The following is a 13,205-nucleotide window of genomic DNA, read 5'->3' on the forward strand; positions in this document are numbered from 1 at the left end:
GCCCAAAGTACTTTGCAGCTGTTATTTAATTAACCTCACACTACGCCTTTGAGGCAGAAAAAAGAAATTACTGTATATTCTATTTATCACAGTGAATTTAAATAATTTACTGATACCATTCATAAGGGAAAATGGTAGCTCAGGGAATAAGACATTTGTTGAGTTTCAGCCCATAGCTCTAATCATTAAGCTAAGCTGATTTTCTGTAAAAAGTGATGTTTATACATTTAAAGAAGAGGTCTTTTCCAGGTTATATTTACAAAAATGTATGCTTATGACTTATGCTTATATTCCCAGATACTCTGGAAGCTGAGATCTGAAGATTGTGTTTCAAAGCCAGCCCAAGAGAAAAGACTGTGAGACTATCTTCTGCTAACCACCAAAAAGCCGTAAGTGGAGCTGTGGCTCAAGTGTTAGAGTGCCAGCCTTGAGTGAAAAGCTAAGGGACAGTACCTAGGCCTGAGTTCAAGTGCTAGTACCAGCACAAAACAAAAACAAAATGCATACTTAAACCCTTTAGATCCTGAGATTATTGTTTAAGAATATTTAGGAGTTTGTAAAATCTAAAATATCATAACTCAATGCCCAGAGATTCTACTTTTGGGAAGGGGTTTAGGGATGTGTGTATTATAACTAGAATTGAGATGATGCTGAGATGTACCATCTTTACTATATTTTGAGATGGTATGCTATAAGCCTCCAGCACTACAGTAAGATAGAAATTCACCACATTCTTGGAAAGTATAATTACCTAATTTCTTTGGAGAAAAATACTCTGTGCTAATAAAATATGAAACAATTTGTTTTTGAGTTTTGAAGGGTAAATCTTTAAATGTAAATTATTAAGCTTTATGCATAAGTTTTATTTAAAACCCGTTAGCAAACTTGGGGCAAAATAATTTTAAAAATGAAACTTGCAGAAGCTTAACTATATTGATTCAAATTATCACATGCCTATGTTTCTCCTGAAAGTCAATGGTCCTTTTGAATGAGCTTTAAGTAAAGCTCCTAGAGCCCTTTACATTTAGAAATATAAGGAAACTGAAAGTAACCTTTGCTATTATTGTATTGGAAATATTATTATTTCACTGTTTACCTTCTGAGATAGAAATCAGCACAAATTGTTGTAATTGTTTCCATTTTTCCCCTCACTTGGACTCATGCTATGGTTTGAATATGTTTCCCAAGTTTCTGTACTGAAAACTTAACCTCAGATTTAGATATTGATGGTGTTTGCATTTGCTGACTTTGGATAAGGTCCTCAGGGTAATAGGAATAGATAAGGTCAGACCCCATGCTGGGACTGGTGGCTTTATAAGAAGAAGAGATTCACTTCATCAGAGGCAAAGCTCTCCAAGTAGGACTCTCAGTCCTGGTTGAGCAGTTACCCTGGCTCTCTTTGTTCTTACCTGACCCCTATGGAAGAGAAGATGGTGATCCAAAAGACCAACCTGGCAGAGCTTGCCTAGTACCATGACAACATGATTACCTGCATGAAGGCTATGGCCAAGCAGGGATTAGAGCTGTCCAACCAATAGTGCATTGTGACCTACAAGTATGTGGTTGGATGGAAAGTTGTCTGGAAAAAATATGCTATCAAGATACTGCTATTGGCTAAAAATCATGGGAGAGGCAGTGGTATCAATGTCAGCTGAGATTCACCTGCACCTTTGTCCTGGAACTGTTAGACACATTTTTAATACCAATGTAACTACAGCAAGAGTAAGATATTCTATTGGAAAACAGAAACTATTTTCTGTGCCTGATGGAAATGGAGTGTGGTGATGATACTAAACAAATAATTCTCAAAGGTCTTACCAGGAGGATTTGATGTAAGCAAAAAAAGAAAAAGAAATGCACCCCAGTTCATCTAGGGCTGGCTCTTAAATGTCATCGATTTTATTATGAATTCTTAATAACACAGAGTTTGCTTGAATACTGATAATCTATTTTGATGAGGCCATCGCAGAAAGTTCTGAACTGGATGAAGGCATACAAAAATAGTATCCTCATCATGCCGCTGCCCACAGACAATGTAGGATTACTAACACCAGACAACGAGGGAGAAGTTTGTGGTATGGAAGAAGGTATGGAAAACCAAGTGCAAATAAAACTTCATCCTTCTCTGCAAGAACTTTTTAAAATATACATCTTCATTCCTTCTGCATTTGGTTTTGCTATAGCAAAGAAACCTAGTCATGTGTATGGAATCAATTGCCTCTTTTCTTTCTACATAGTGGCTTTGGGAAAGCAGCATTTCTTTCTTTTTGTTGGTCTTGGCCTTTCAGGGCTGCAGTTAGTGCTTTAGAAAGTATTAGTAGATAGCTGGGTGCCAGTGGCTCACGCCTGTAATCCTAGCTACTCAGGAGGCTGAGATCTGAGGATCACAGTTCAAAGCCAGCATGGGCAGGAAAATCTGTGAGACTCTTATCTCTAATAAATCACTAGAAAACTGGAAGTGGCATTGTAGCTCACATGGTAGAGCACTCGCCTTGAGCTGAAGAGCTAAGGGACAATGCCCAGGCCCAGAGTTCAAGCCCCACGACCAACAAAAAAGAAAAAAAGTATTAATAACTTTGTTTCTTACAAATAAAGGACCTTGCAAACACTTATATAGAGAACTAAAAATGTTTCTGGTATCTAAGTAATTTTAATCAGTTCTGCATCATTGCAATGATATGAAAATGTAGTTAATTACAATTTAAAGTGCTTTACATAACTTCTTAATTTTTGTATTCTCTCCTTTGGGATTTCCTTTGAGTAGAAGACTTTTCTATGCTCTCACATCCTTTGCCTGTTATGATACAGCAAGAAGGCTTTCATTAGATTATCTTCCCTCCACCGAAATTCTAAAGGTATGTTTTGAGAATATCCAGTCTCTGGAACTGCATGCCAATAAGCTTCTGCATTTTATAAGTTACCTGGTCTCAGGTGTTTTGCTATAACAACAGTAAACAGACTAAGCACATATTAGCATCTCAGTACTTCAATAGAATAGAAAATTTGGCCAAACCAATGAATAAACAGATGCCAGAAATGCAAGATCAAAAGGAATATGAACTCATGTTGAAAGCTTCTTAATCGAGATGCTGGGAGATCATGTGAAGATGGGTGTGTGACCCATAACTGTTCACTGGCATGGAAGGGTTGGATTTTGAAGGTAGGTATTCTAGGAGTGAACTGATGTGTTACAACTCTCATATCCTCCTACGAATGGATGAGGTATTTCTGCCTCCTTTTAAATGAGAATTTAACAAGTAAGCACACATTTAATGTATATTCTGGTGGCCTGGTTAACATAAAATGTTCCAAGGATTTGGAACATTTTATGCCAAAGAGAAGGGCCATTGAGCAGCCATTTTACGCTCATGTTAGTCTAACCTTGTTATGACATCATATTCTACCTCTGTTTGGCACTACTTAACTTCCTAATGTCTACCATTATGAAATATAAAGTAATCTCTCACTTTTGTTTTCATTTGGCTTCTCTGATGACCAGTGAACTTAAACATTAAATGCTTGCTAACATTTTAGTATTCACTCTTTTCTCTGTTTTGGTGGTACTGGGTTTTGAATTCAGGGCCTTGTATTTCCCAGGTAGACACTCCAACACTTGAGCCTTGCCCACAGAACTTGATGGCTCTTTAAAGTGCTTATTCATCTTCTTTGCCCAGTTTTTCATTTGATTCACTGATTTTTTTCTGTTGAGTTGTATTAAGTACAGAGTATGCTATAGTATATTTGTGTGAGTACAGCATATTCTTGTGTAATTCTTTGATGTTTTTAGAAATTGCAACTGTCAACTGCCTATTAAATTAGTCTGTATATAGTTCAAAGACTAGGAATTCTTAATTTGGATGCAATAAAGTTTATCCTTTTTCTTTTACCTTTGACATTTTATTTAAGAAGTTCTCTCTTATCTGAATATAAAAATTTTATTTATGTTTTTTCATTGGTTTCAAATTAACTACAAACTATGCTATATATATATATGTATAGAAAGAGCAAATATATATATTTATATTTATACAAATGCAGCAATTGATTTTATCCTGCTTAATTTTAGAAAAGAAATAAGAGATCTATAATAAGATAATTGTGAAATAAAGATTATATAATAACATTATTTTTTGTGAAGTGTCAAAAACAAGAAAAATAATTTAAAACCATCTAAGCCAGTATTTCTTAGCATGAGTTCTATGGACTACTTCCCATATTAGTTATTTTGGATATTCACTTAGAAGGCATATTTGAGGTAGTAATCCCAGATCTGCATACTAAAAATGTCTTGAAATAGACCTAGAAATAATTATTCTTAATTTTAATTCAACTTAATTCTTAATGTATATGTTAAGAACTGTTAACACATATTAATGAACCAGTTTGTACTTTAACCTTAGCTCTCAGCTTTTTGGTTTCAAAAGCTATGAAGAAAACATTATAAGATATAAAGTCTAATTAAATAAAACAAAATTAATACATAAATTCTTATAGGGAAAACACTTTAATGTAGTTCTAAATTGTTAGAGAACATATCCTTATTCATGTTGAATTTTTGTGTATTCTTTTGTCCAACAACTCAAACAATATAAACACAGTTTCTTTAAAAAGCTATTTAAAGACTATTCAGGAATGAATTTCATATGGTTCATGTTTTTTTTAATCTTCAACAGAACCTGAGGGCAAAATGTTGAAGTTATTAGATGAGTGCATTTTGACAAAGATGTTTGACTTTTTTTTTTTTTTTTTTACAATATATCAAGGTTAAGAGTGGCTTCTTCAAACAGTTTCTTTTGTGAGAGATATTCTAAGTACAGTCAAGATACTCAGTTATCACAGGCTTCCTTCTTAGAGAGATTCTGGTTCAAATTTTTAAATACCAAGATATAGTATCAATATTAACAGTGAAAAAATATTAATAGTATTATCCATAATACTATTGATATTTTATTAAAGGTCATCTAGGTGATTGTATAATGGGGAGGGTGTATAAGAAGAACCATCCTTAGTTGAGTGCTAGAAAATGGATTTATTTGAACATTTCTGAAGGGCTCTTTCTTTTGCTAACAACAACATAAAAACCTGTTGTTAGGTATTCTACTGAAACTCACTTCTGATAATTGGTCAGTTGTAATTTATTTTATAAATGTTTATCTTACCTCTGCATATTTGGAATCATAGGATTTTAGAGAACAAACCAAAACAGTTAGCTATACTTCATTTTATAGGAGAGAACACTAAGACCCAATGAAGTAAAATGATATGGCTTAGAGGACTCATTTATTGGGCAAAGTTGTGGGTGGAATTCATGATTCTTTTTTTTGCCAGTCATGGAGCCTGAACTCTGGGCCTGGGTGCTGTCCCTCAGCTCTTCAGCTCAAGGCCAGCACTCTTACCACTTGAGCCACAGCTTCACTTTTGGCTTTTTCTGCTTATGTGGTGCTGAGGAATCGAACCCAGGGCCTCATGCATGCAAGGCAAGCACTCTACCACTGAGCCACCTTCCCAGCCCCGAATTCATGATTCTTGATTTGAATTAAAGAGAGATTTTATCAGCCAAAAATGTAAGAGAAAATCAAGCACAGAATTTTATCTTTCTGGACAAAGAGCTACATTCAAGAATTATCAGGTATAAAGAAACAACTGCCTGAATAATAAATAGGCTAAAAGACTTAAAGAGAAACTTCTCTGAAGAGGAAATAGCAATGGACAATAGACCCATGAAGAAATGCTCCAATTCTCTAGCCAGAAAGGAAATGCAAATCAAAACAAAATTGAGATTCCACCTCACCCCAGTTAGAATGGCTATAATCAAGAAATCTAATAACAACAGATGCTGGAGGGGATGTGGCCAAAAGGGAACCCTACTGCATTGTTGGTGGGAGTGTAAACTTGTTCATTCACTTTGGAAAGCAGTATGGAGGTTCCTCAAAAGACTCCACATAGAGGTCCCCTATGATCCAGTAATCCCACTTTTGAGCATTTACCCAAACAATCACAAACAAAGCCGTGCTAAAGCCACCAGCACAACTATGTTTATTGCAGCATTATTTACCAATTCAGATGCCCCTCAGTAGATGAATGGATCAAGAAAATGTGAGATATATATATATATATATATATATATCAAATGGAATTCTATGCCTCCATCAGAAAGAATGACATTGCCCCATTTGTTAGGAAATGGAAAGACTTGGAAAAAATTACATTAAGTGAAGTAAGCCAGGCCCAAAGAAACATAGGCCCCATGGCTTCCCTTATTTGCAATAACTAATATATGTTTAGGACAAGCAGAAAAGTTCAAAATCTATGTACATAGGACCATGTAAGATGATGCTATGCAAAATGAACATCATGATAGGGACCCAAGAGGTTTTTCTTGCTGTTGTTTTTAATGTATTTATAATGTACTATGTGATTTGTTTTGTTTCTTTTGTATGTTCTTCCCCCATGGTATAACCACTGTTTTCACTGTATTTGATTCTGGTGCCCTGCATCAGAATGACTGTTACTATCCTAAACCAGATACAGCATCAAGGAGACAATTCTTTATTTTTGTAGAAATATGAAAACAAAACGATGTTTTCATGGATTAGATTGGACTGGAACCTACCTTACACAAGATGAGGTTATTCTCCCCCCTGTAACCATGTAATTGCTTTCTCTCTGTCTGACACAAATGTTACTTACAGCTTAAACCATAATTTCTAAAGTACTTTCAACAATATTATTCTTCTGAAATAAATCAGAAGTTCTATGAAATGATTTGAAGTAATAAAAGCATTATTCATAAAACCAAACAAACACAATGAAAAATCTGTCTCTTCTTTAAAGTCTTGGTCTATAAAAAGTATTGCTAAAAGTATTCAAGAAATATTTAGAATTGAAATCTAGTTAAATTCAATGAGTTTCCACCAAACAAAAAAGATTTTGGAAATAATGTATTATCTCTCAGACTTTAGTCTTTTCTCCTTCTATCACAACTATGATCAGATATTATTTTTGAAAGGAAAGCCTGGGAAACTCTTATCTCCAATAAATGACCAGAAAACTGGAAGTGGTATTATGGCTCAAGTGGTAGAGTGGTTGCCTTGAGCTGAAGAGCTCACCAACAGCCTGAGGCCCAGAGTTCAAGCCCCCCCCCCCGACTAACACCCACAAAAAGCAATAACAAACATGCACACAACTATGCCCTGCCATACACATAAAAGCTATAGTAATTCATGAATTTATTACTATTGCTTTGTTATTGGGAAGGAAACTGAATAGTCAAAATTTCAATTACTTTAGAAATTATTGAATTATTCATCAGAAAATGAAAAATGACAGTTTGTTCATTGTAGAACATCTATTTGTAGGACTAATATAACAGGTTTAACAGATCCTGAAAGTGAGATCTTAGCACAGTGACCAGATGTCCACTGAATGGGACAATGAGAACCACAGAAAAAGTAGTTTAAAGCAGCAGGTGAAACCAATGTGAAGTTGGTATCCCCTGACTTACAACAGACCAGATCTTCAGAGGTAGTCCTGCAGTCCTGCAGGGAAATACAGCCCAATGTAGAAAATTCAGTAGTTATTCTATGCCGTAGTGATGAACTCATTGAGGAGGAAATAAAGAAATTAATGCCAATTATAAAGGCCAACAAAAGACAATATATTTAGAGTTAAATTTTACCAGTGAGAATTAGAATACATTTGAAGAGAGAAATTGAATATGATGTTAGAAGTTGGATATTGTCCCATATTCACAGATTGGGAGATTCATATTGTCAAATGTCCATACTTCTGAAAATAATCTACATATTCAATTCAATCACCATCAATATCCCAATGATATTATGCATAAATATAGAGAAATCCTAAAACATATATGCTAACATAAAAATACCTGAATTGTTGCCTGGTGCTGGTGTCTCATGCCTGTAATTTTAGCTACTCAGGAGGCTGAGATCTGAGGATTGCTGTTTGAAGCCAGCCCTGGCAGAAAAGTTCCCATGGGACTCTTATCTCCAAGAAACTATTCAAAAAAGCCAGAAGAAATGCTGTGGCTTAAGTGGTAGAACGGTAGACTTGAGCACAAAGAAGCTCAGGGATGGCTCTCAAGCCCTAGATCCAAGTCCTAGGACCAGCAAAAAACAAAACAAAACAAACACACAAAAACCCATAAAATAACCAAACAACAACAACAAAACCCCTGAATTGTCAGAGCAATACTGAGCAAAAAGAGAAATAATGATGGTATCACAATATTTGACTTGAAACAGTCAATCCAATGAAAGAGAATAGGGACTCCTCTCTTCCAGTTCATACATCCATTTACAGCAATCTGACTGTAGACAATAAGGCCAAAAACAAGTTGGGGAAAAAAATGCAGCCTCTTCAAAAAATGGTGCTGGGAAAACTGAGCATTCACCTAAAGAATAACAAAACTAGATCCTTACATTTTACAACATATGAAAATCAATTCTAAATGTATTAAAGCTTTGGATTATTAGAGGAAAGCAGGAATCATTTCAAGATATTGGCTCTGGCAAACTGAATAGATACAATGAGTTGTATTTAAAGATACAGCAAAGGAAGGGGTGGCGTTATCCAAAAAAAAAAAAAAAAAAGACTCATCTGGCATAAAATGGTAACCTCTCTGTACAATATCTTAATAATAACTATAAAATTATATTAAAATACTGATAGAAAAGGTCAGATATTCAACTATTATTATTAATCTAGAGAAAGAGGTTTGAAAACTAGAAAGAACGGCAGAGCATTTGTAACCTCCTGATTCTTTCTTAATCCAATTAGAATTGAAATTACCAAAATGACAAAAGATAAATTACTAGTTAAGACATGGAGAAAAGAAAATTCTATTGGTGGGAATATGAATTGGAGCAGTCATTATAAAAATGAAGATGGCAATTCATTAAAAAGTAATAAAAATAGAATAAATATGATCCAGTGATATCTGTGAAAGTGGTCTTTTTTTAAAAAGGAATCAGTGCTACAATGTTTATTCTAGCCATTTTCACAAGAGTAAGAAATGGCATCAAAGGGTCTATTAATATGTGAATAAATAATAAAATCTTATGCACCTATAAATGAGTCTATAATTAAATAATGAGTCTATAATTCTGGCACACACCTCAGACATTAATAAAGCAAATAAGGAAATAAAATTGTTTTTTATTCTTTGTAGTATTGGTCTTAGGGCTTGGGCTCAGGGCCTAGATTCTGTTCCTAGCTTTTCAAGGTTAGCACTGTACCACTTAAACCACAGCATCACATCTGGTTAATTGGAGATAAGAGGTTCACTGACTTTCCTGTGCAAGATGACATTAAACTGTAATCCTCAGATCTCAGCCTCTTGAGTAGCTAGGTTTACAGGCATGAGCCACCCACAGCCAACAAAATATCTCTTGTTATGTCCATAATGTTCAAGTTAACATTACGAAGCTTATGGTCACCATGGCAATAAATTAAAATAGTCACATGAGATAAATAAATTCAAATAATTATTTCATTTCCTCAGACTATAGATCCAGAATTTTAAATATTTATATTAGGGAAATATAACCTAGGAGTAGAGAAAAATATGCTTTTATGTGAGTAGAAACTCAAAGTAATGAAAAATTAATGTAGGGAAAGTAAGCTTAATGTTATTTTTCCTCACAAGGCAAAATGAAAAGTACAGATCCTTCAGGATCCATAGGGAATTCCCAGGATCTCTCAACAACAAAGTTGGTAGATGTTCAAGTTTCCTATGTAAAATAGCTTAGTATTTGCATACATGTATATATCCCTGTATATTTTAAACCATCTCTAGAAGCCTATGATACCTAATGTGATACAAATACTATGTGGATAGGTGTCCAAATAGGAGAACAGTGTTAAGAAAAGTCTAAAACAAAATTGGAAAGAAAATTGTGTGTTTATGTGCAGTACAGATGCATTTTCTACTTAAAATTATATAGTTTCTAAATTATAAAATTGTAGAAATAATATTAAACATGAATTTGAGAGATTACATAATTTTTGTACCTTTTATCCAACTTGAGTATTTTGATGGATATAAAAGTAATTTAAGGAACAAAGAAATTTTGAGGAGTGAAATCCTTTCTGCCTCAACAGTTTATTTCTAAGAATAATTCAATTTTACAGAAGAGCTGCATGAGAATCTCACTAGTTCAGTTGGACTATCAAAGGTATTCTTAAATTGGATTTGATATACCATCTATAACCAATGCAGAGAGATGACTTCAAGCTATATTTTATTTATTTTATCTAAGAGACATACCTGAAATTTGGCTTCTTCAACATTTATCACCTATAAATTTTGTTTGACATTATGAAGGATAAAGTTAGAATATGATGATTGAAACTTATAGGTATCCAGTTCTCATCCTATTATGAAGGAAAAGCATAGCCCTTCTCTCAGTTGAATATATCTTATAGTCCAATGATTATTCTTTCCCTTTTCAAAGTTCTTTATAAGCCTGACAATTAAATCTGTCGTCCTACTGTATTTGTCACATTTGAGGTAGAAAAGGCATTGCAGTTTCGTTTTGTAATTATAATTTCAAAGCAAAAACAAAACTATTAGGTTTGTAACTACTTTAGGTTCAGAAAAAAGGATAATTATGTATTTGAACTGAAACCCACAAGCATTAATCCTAAAATTTATTATCAAAAACATAGAACTCAAAAGTATTCAATGATTATGCTTGGGTTAGAGGGTTAGTTATTTTTTCAGTGTTGTGGCCAGATACCTGAAAGTTGAAGGAAAAAAGATGAGCTTTTTTCCCCCTGGTTTTGCTGATTCTGGGCGAATAGGCAGGTAGAACATCATGGTGGTAGAAGCATGTGACAGAGCTCACCTCTTGTCATGTCAGAGAAGGAGAGAGATGAAAAAATAGGACCAGACACAAGATAGAGTAGCGTCTAAGGACACATCCCCACCAGAAACCTACTTCCTTCATTGAGTCTCTAGTTCCTCCTTTCCCCCTTTTCACAAAATAGCACCAGCAAGGGCCCAAGCTATCAACACATAAATGTATGGAGGACATGTCATGTTTAAAGTATTATCAGTGCTTTACTTCGTGGTAGGGGGTTAATGGATAAGTTTCGACAAAGTTAACTGATGGAAACAAATACTAATTTTCATTAAAAAACAAGAACAGGGAGAATCTTAATTGCTTCAACGCAAAATGAGTTAATTCATGGATATGAAATGGTACAAATGAAAATAATGGACAATTCCACCATGTATTTGTATGTGCTTTCAAAGAAGTTGGAAAGTGGCATTGTACAGCAGCAAAATTGCACATAATATTGTTTATCAATGTTTGATCAATTGATCCGTGTGCTATTTCAATATGACATTATTTTAAAACCCTTGTAGTGGTAAGAAGTCTTTTGTTATGTTATCAAATTTTTCTTTAACATCTTAATGGAATAACCCCAGCTCCATTTTACTTACATGTATTTGAAGAGAAGGAAGAGTGTCTCTATTGCTCCCAAGCACTTCTTTTTGGAATTTCATGCTGATTGTTTCAGAATCATTTCATACTTTGATATGCTCTCTTGAAGTTACTGTTTGACTTTTACACTTTGCCAAGGGATGGCCATGTTTGTGTCTTATTTCTCAATACACCATATATATAAGTCATTTAACTGAACATTTGAGATTATGGATCAGACTACAGCACAGCACATTACAGATTACAGATTGCAGTGGCCATCAATCAAGATGTACTGTATTCATAAATTGCTTTGTTGAATGGCAACTCTTTTGTACAACTGCTCAAAGATACTAAAATATAACAAAAATCCTTTTCACTTATCATTCAAAGTCTGCAAGTGTTTGAAATGAAATTCAAATTATACTATGCACTACCATGTACTGTTACAGAATCCTAGGTGATACTTGCTATCCCACTACGTGGAGAAAAATTGAGCACCTCCCTCCTTTACAGTACCATTTTCTAGTTTTGTATGTAAAAAGTAAACATCATGGAATTACTTAGTGTTTACCCATGACATCAGATGGAAGGATGTATATCTTTTGTATTTCTGGGAGATTGTCTTGGGAGCCCCTCTGATTAGTTCTTAATAATTATTCTTGTTCACAAATTATGTAACAGGGGTCATGTTACCGCTGCAAGTTCAAAATACTCTTTGTTTGTATATACATACCACTTTTTGTCATTAAGTGGAAATGATAAAATTGTTTCATATTTTAGTTGAACATAGAATTCCATAGTGAGTAGGATCCTTTTAATTTTTTTTATTTTTAGGTTCTAGGAAGTTTTAATTTTCTGTAATCTCATGGAACAGTAAAAAAATGGGGTATGTTTTCTCTTCATTGTACTTCCGGCTTTTTTTTTTTTCCTGCTTATGTGGTGCTGAGGAATTGAACCTAGGGCCTCATGCATGCAAGGCAAGCGCTCTACCACTGAGCCACCTTCCCAGCCCAAGGACTTTTTTCTTTTGTGTCTTTGTATAGATTTAGATTTCTTGCTATAGTTTGATACCTTTTTTTTCCTAGAGAATGCTAAACAATGAGTTTTTATATATAAATTCTTTTATCACTACTAAAGCAGTGATTTAGCATTAATACCTCTTCTGTTTTTATTAAAGAGTGACTAAGAGAATTTGTCTTAATGATTTAATTATTTCATGAAGCTAGGAGAGAACACACCTCATTTGTGGTGGAAAATTTATTATCCATTTATATCCTCTCTGTGATTCTTTTTGTACTTAAAGAGGTCTCTTCAGAACATTGTCTTCCTTCCTTCCTTCAACTTTCTTTTCTTTTCTTTCTTTCTTCCTTTTTTCTTTCTTCCTTTCTTTCTCTCTCTCCCTCCCTCCCTCCCTTCCTCTCTCTTTTCTCTTTTTCTCTGTCTTTCTCTCTTTCTTTCCTTTTTTCTTTTCTCTCTCTCTCCCTTCCTCTCTCCCTCCCTCTCTCCCTCTCTCTCCCTCTCTTTCTCTCTTTCTCTTTCTTTTTTCTTTTTTCTCTCACCTTCCTTCCTCCCTCTCTCCCTCTCTTTCTATTTCTCTTTCTCTTTCCCTCTTTCTCTCTCTCCCTCCCTCCCTCCCTCCCTCCCTCCCTCCCTTTCTTTCTTTCTTTCTTTCTTTCTTTCTTTCTTTCTTTCTTTCTTTCTTTCTTTCTTTCTTTCTTTCTTTCTTTCTTTCTTTCTTTCTTTCTTTCT

Source organism: Dipodomys ordii, unplaced genomic scaffold (genome assembly GCF_000151885.1).
Source record: "Dipodomys ordii isolate 6190 unplaced genomic scaffold, Dord_2.0 Scaffold5, whole genome shotgun sequence".
Taxonomy (NCBI): domain Eukaryota; kingdom Metazoa; phylum Chordata; class Mammalia; order Rodentia; family Heteromyidae; genus Dipodomys; species Dipodomys ordii.